The sequence below is a fragment of the Myodes glareolus genome, chromosome 2 (assembly GCF_982192425.1).
Source record: "Myodes glareolus chromosome 2, mMyoGla1.1, whole genome shotgun sequence".
NCBI classification, from domain to species: Eukaryota; Metazoa; Chordata; class Mammalia; order Rodentia; family Cricetidae; genus Myodes; species Myodes glareolus.
This window is the reverse complement of record NC_142027.1, coordinates 69,560,222-69,567,039: the sequence shown is the minus strand read 5'-3', so window position 1 is coordinate 69,567,039 and position 6,818 is coordinate 69,560,222.

Below are 6,818 nucleotides of genomic sequence, written 5' to 3'. Positions count from 1 at the left end.
TGTATATGTGTGTATGTGTGTATGGTATGTGTGTATATGTGTATGTGTGTATATGTGTGTATGGTATGTTGTGTGTGTGCATGTGTGTCTATGTATGTGTGTATGTGTAATTCTTCTCTACTACTTTTTTTTGAGCTTCAATTTTCATTCTTTCAACTCCTAACCCAGACACATACATTAAAGATTTACCAATATTTCATCTTCTTTGCATATTTTTTTTGAGACCGGGTTTCTCTGTGTAGCCCTGACTTTCCTGGAACTCACTCTGTAGAACTGTCTCCTGAGTGCTGGGTAGGATTAAAGGCGTATGCTGCCACCATTGCCCAGCAGCAAGTTTCCATCTTCTTAGAGTTAAAAACTCATATTTTCACTGAGGTTGGAGGAACAACCTTCTTCTTGTTCTGATATTTGGAGATTGATTTCTGAGAAAAAGAAAAAAATGACAGAACTACAGTTTTATGTTGCTTCCTTAAACCTGGACCCCTCTTAATCATGTCTTAGCATTTCTTTTTTTCTTTAACATTTTTTTTGATTATTGATTGATTGATGATTGATATCAGTTGGTTAATTGATGATCATTCAGGACGATCAAGAAAGGTGCTTCACATGTTCTACGACACAGATGTGGTGGTCAGAAGACAGTTTGTGGGAGTCAGTCCTTTCCCAGGGATAGAATCAGGTCATTAGGGTTGAAAGCACGCTTCTTTACCCAACAAGCCATCTTGTTGGCCTGAGTTTTTCTTATTAAATATTTTTCTTCTCTCATATTCTTATTTTATTCACCTTCATGAGGAATTTGTAATGTCCCCTTTAAAACTATAGATTTATAGCTGTTACTATCTTATTCCCTCATTCCCCTTGGGCAGGGTTTATTTGTGTGATAATTTATGATCTGAAGTGATATCTGTCTTGGGAAAAATTTTCAGGCATTTTGTTGTTTGTTTGATACAAGATTTTAACTGTGTAGCCTTGGCTGTCCTGGTACTCGCATTGTAGACCAGGCTGACCTCGAACTCACAGAGATTTGCCTGCTTGTGCCTCCAGCTGGATTTTCAAAAGCATTTCTGGAAAGGGTTCTTTTTTTTTCAACTGTAGCCTGACTTATTTATAAAATGTAGAGGATATTTTAATCACAAATATCTCAGTTGGTAAAACTGTCTTGGAAAGAAATGAATATACATCCGAGGAAGTTTAAATAGAAAGTAAGATTTAAATGATTTGCTGTCTTTCCAGTCCTTGTGAGTGTAAAATGACAGAGAATAATAAAGTTATTCAAAATGAAAACCAGGAAAATTATAGCTCTTGTGAGTGTTACTTCCCCAGATGAGAGACACTGCCACTGAAAGCTGTGTTTTAGAAAGCTCTGACTGTCTTCCATCCCAAAGTCGTTTGGTCACATGACTCACCACATTCCATTAGGAAAAATCCTTTAACTTCTTTCGGTTTATCTGAGTTCCGTTAGGCCCCGTATCAGAAACAAAATACAAATAACTTTATAGCAGTCTAATAAGATTTCTTCAAATTTCAATTAAGTCTGTGTTCTCTGACTATAAAAAGATAATCTGATTGAGGAGCCTTACACAGAGCCTTCCTGGAAGAGACGCTGCTAATCCTCTTGGCAAAGGGTGGGGCGAGGCCTTCTAGTAAGGAGGTTTTAGTGTGATCCTGAGGGCTGCAATATGGGATCCTAAGGTTCTTTCATTATGAAGGGTTCTTTCAAAGCGGAAGTTCAACTCGCCTAAACTTAGAGATGCGCTGTCAGGAAACAGCCAGTCCCTGCAGCCCAAGGCTGGCTACTCTGAAATGCCAACAGCTTTCTGCTATCGGGGAAAGTCCTTTGGTAATTGTATGTGATGCTCTCTGGGAGCTCTCCTGGATTTACATGGCCTGTCTGTCAACAAAGGATGGGACCAGGTAGTATCTAACAACTCTAGCAAGTTGAACAATCATGTATCAAGAAAAGTTGTACTCGTGTCTCAAGAAAAACTGTACTCAAGGATGCCTGTCAGGAGAAAGGAAGAAGAAACGATACAGTGTTTTCTTTATATATTTTTACCTTTTAAACAAATGTGTGTAGGTGCTTTGCCTGCACGTATGCCTGCTTGCCATCTGTGTGTCTGGTGCCCACAGAGGCCAGAAGAGGTTGTTGGATTCCTGGAACTGAAGTTATAGTTGTGAGTCACCATGTGGATGCTAGAAATTGAACCAAGGTCCTCTGGAAGAGCAGCCAGTGTTCTTAGTCACTGAGCCATCTCTCCAGGTCTAGGATATTTTAAAGACATACCCTTGCATTGAAAAAGCAAAATAAAAGATGGGAGAGATGGCTAAGTCGTCAGGAGCACTGGCTGGTCTTCCAGAGGACCAGGGTTCAAGTCCCACCACCCACATGGTAGCTCACACTGTCTGTAACTCTAGTTCCGGGGGATTTGACACTGTCATACCAATGTACATAAAGTTAAGTAAATTATATAAAAAAGAAAAAAACAGAAAAACACCAAAGCCCTAAGTCATTTAGTCATAGCATATAACCAGGCTTATTTCTTTGAGGTGAGAGGCAATGTTCCCATTTTCTGTTCCATCAAAATTGTCTCCAATGTTGAAGACATTGCGATATACTTTGAATCAATATACTTTAAATCGATATACTTTAAATTGATATACTATAAATATACAGCCGACTAGTCTATTATCTGTTTTTGTTTATTTATTTGTGTGGTTTTTTTTTTGAGACAGGGTCTCACTGTGCAGCTCCAGCTGGCCTGAAACTTGTGTGGCCTCAAACTCAGAGAGATCCACCTGCCTCTGCCTCTACCAAGTGCTGTGCTTTCTATTTTAGCTAAATCTCTCAGTCTTCATTTTCCTCACCTCTTTTAGTTTCTCTGTCTTTCTACCCATCTCTGTGCCTCTTGAGTTTTGTAGACTACCCCCCCATACTTATACATATACTTTTTGGTTTTGCTCTGAACTTATGAAAAAGTAGAAGCGAGGCAATGCAGACTAATGGAAAACAACTGATGCCCAGTCCCAGCTGCAACCCAGCTGCAGTGGCCTGTAAACCCTCTGCAAAGTGGGAGCACACAAGCACAGCGATGCTTGGGTTGCCTGGAGACGAAAATAAGTTAAATCTGCCTCCTAACACTATACAAGTGCTGTCCTGGTACAAGGGATCATGTTAATGTCAAATCCAAGAGTGTACACTATGTATAGAAACTTGGTGATCCCCCATCTAAAAAACATGAGTTCAGTGCCTAATTGCCTAGTGAAGAGATAGGTAACTACCCACATTCTAAATGGAATTGGTTTCTTTGTGTAGTTTTTATTCTGATAATTCTCTGTAATGGTTAATTTTCATTTATTTACTTATTTCTTTTTTGAGACAGGGTTTCTCTGCATAGCCTTGGCTGTCGTGGAGCCAGCTCTGTAGACCAGTCTCTGCCTGCTTCTACCTCCCAAGTGCGAGGATTAAAGTGTTGCACTGTCCCGCCCAGCTGTGATGATTAATTTTAATCATCAATTTGATGTAATCTAGAATCACCTGAGAAATGATTCTCAGGGAGGGATTGCCTCTATCAGGTTGGTCTATGGTCACATCTGTGAGAGATTGTCTTCAGTTTCTTGCTGTGGGAAGACCTAGCATACCCTGGGTGGTTCCTTTCTCTGGGCTGGGAGCTCTGATGGTGCAAGTGCAGCGAGCAAGCAGAGTGTTAACAGGCGAGCATGTATTCATTCTCTGCTCTTGATCTGGATGTGATTAGCTCCTTCAAGCTCCTATCCTGACTTTCCTGAAATTGTAAACCAGTAAATACTCCTAATGGGATCTAAGCTTTCTTTCTTTCTTTCTTTCTTTCTTTCTTCCTTCCCCTTCTTCTTTTTCTGGTCAGAGTATTTTATTACAGTTTTTAAAAAATGAAATTAGAACATTATCATGAGAACAAGGCCAGCCTTGGCATCATCTGAACTGGGCAGACTGGATTCTTGATATAGATAAAAGGGTACTAATAGCATTCTAGTATTCAGCAGGGACTGAACTTGTAAGGGCTTACAGCAGCGGTGGCCACAGAGGTCCAGTCTTCTGTTCTGGCTATCTAGCCTTTATGTCAAGAAGGCCTGCTGAGTGCATTGAGCAACTTCCTCACAAGACATTCCCACCCCCTTTTGGAATTCTGGAATGTGAGGCCAAGCACATCAAGGAAGAACTTGCACATCCGTATATCTTTTATCCACTGGTTGACTTTCTGTCCCGTGAACACATAGAAAAAGCCTGCTTGAAGACCAAAGGTAAACTCCCTGAAACCCTCTTTCCCCAGCGAAATGGCCCACGACGGAATAACTGCTTCTCTGACATAAGGATTCAGAAGCACAGCTGCCCTTACTACACTCTTCTTCCTGGACTCTGGCTCTGAAAGTGACGCCTCCCTGGGCTTTCACGGCAGTCCTACTCTCGGTTGAGATGTGGTGACACTCCACTCTCAGCCACTCTCTAAGACATTGGTTTTTCAGGCCATGCCTAACCCTCAGAGACTCCAATTTTTGTTGTTGTTGCTGGGGGGGGGGTGTATTTTTTCTTTTTGAGATAGAGTCTCACTTTGTTTAGCCCTATCATCTACACCCTAGCTGGCCTCAAACTCACAGAGCTCCATCTACCTCTGGCTCTGGCATCCTAGGATTAAAGGTATGCACCACCATGTCTAGTTCTCTTTTGAATATGATGACTGGAGCCTTCGTGTGGACTCAGAAACTGCACCATCTGCCACCGTCACCCGTCCATCCCACACTGATTAGTGGCTTCTCCCTTGGCGCAGTAAGGAGTCATCCTCTAAGTTGATCAGAATAAGCTGAGAGTGTAGAGTCTTATGGGCATAGGGAACTCTGCCAGGAAAACCAGGCACAAGAACGTTCTCAGACATGCTAGGCCTAGGAACGGTATAACTCCCTTACCATCACCCATAAAGTGATGAAGTGATGGGTACCGAACACTTGAATGGCACGGTCACACAACAACCCATCATCTGATACCTGGTGTGTGTGTGTGTGTGTGTGTGTGTGTGTGTGTGTGCGTGGAGCGGGGGGAGAAGGAAGAAGGAGAGGCGGAGGGAAGGAGGGAGGGAGGGAGGGCTCCCTGACTCCTGGATCTTTGACCCAGCTCAGTTCTCTGCTGTCAATGCAGACTGCAGGACTGCCTGCCCATCCCTCCGTGTGCCCTTTTGGACCTGACTTTTGGTCTCCTGCTCCTGACTAGTAAGTAGCTAGCGCCTGAACTTTGCAGCATTGCTCCCAAGCCTGATCCCTGCAGCTTCCTCCTGGCACTAGTGTGGTTCATTATCTTATCAAGACAGATTCTTCCTCAGCCCACTTCTGAAATCTTTTGAACTCTCCTGCAACCTTTCACTTGTATTCACTCTGTTATCTACATATATGCATATAGTTATACGGATATATTTACTGTGTGCTATGAGATATATTACTGTTAGTAACTAAGATTGGAATAAAAGAAGCAATAGCCATCATTTTGGGCAGGTCACCATTATATGACAAATTACTGCCACTGGAACAAGGGAACCTTGTGAATTTATTATTATTCAGTAAATTCTGACACTGTGGAAAGGCATAAGTATGTCCATCCATGTTTCTGCCATAGTGTGCTCATGACACTATGTGTGGTCACTTTCGCCGTTCTTAACACTATTCTTGCAATGTAAGCTGATGGAAGCCTTTTTGACAGCATCTCCTCCTTTCCTTTTTGTGAATGACTTGCACAGCCAACATATTCCGCTTGCTGGCCTGAGAGCTAACACCGCCATAGAGTCTGGTAGGATCTGTACAGTTGTGCAGAGGACAGGCCGGGGGCTTCGGGGTGGGAAGGAAAAGCTAGATGCTGAGCTGCGAAGGCAGCCTGGGGAGAAGGATGGCTAGGAAGGAAGGTCTGAAACTGAAGTGCAATATTCTTTTTTTATCATACTTCCGACAGATCAGTAAGAGAAAGAGAAGTTTGCCTCTCCCTGTGGTCCTTTGACATCTACCACTTTTCAGCTATTCAACAGAAAAGCTAACTTGAGAATTGTGTGGTCACATTTAACTTCTCTTCCTTTATTTGAGTGTTTGTGGGTATACGTGCGTATGTGTATTTTTAATGAGGGGGTTGGAAAAATAATCAGGTTATGCATTGGGCTCTAGGCATTTACGTGCTTGACATAAGGAAGAGTTTGTGAAAATAGAAGTTATTTGGAAAAGCACAGACAGTATTGCTTTGAATGTTATGGTACAGTAGCCAACTTCCACCATGGTTCTCGACACGTCTTACTTCCTGTACTCATATTCTTGAACACCTGCTTTTGGGAGGAGATATTAGGTCAGCCTTTATGAATGGAATTTCTGTCCTCATTAAAGAGGCCTAAGGGACCCCGCTTATCCCCCTTTCACAGAAAAAAAGACACCATTTAGAACTGCAGTTCTCAACCTGTGGGTCGCTATCCATTTGTGGGGGGGGTCAAACAAGCCTTCCACGGGGTCACCTAAGACCATCAGAAAGCACAGATATTTACATTACGACTCACAACAGTGGCACAATTATAGTTATGAAGTAGCAATGAACATAATGCTATGGTTGGGGTCACCAGTGGGGCTGCAGCGTTAGGAAGGCTGAGAACTACTGTTGTAGAGGAATGGGTTTGCCATCACATGTCAAATCCCCCCACACTCTGATAAAACTCTTGTTTATAAATTAGCTAGTTGTAAGTAACCAGAATGGATCAAAATCAGTGTTTCTTCTGAGACCAGTGTTGGGGGCTATGGACCCCCAGACCCTGAATTTCCTGTAA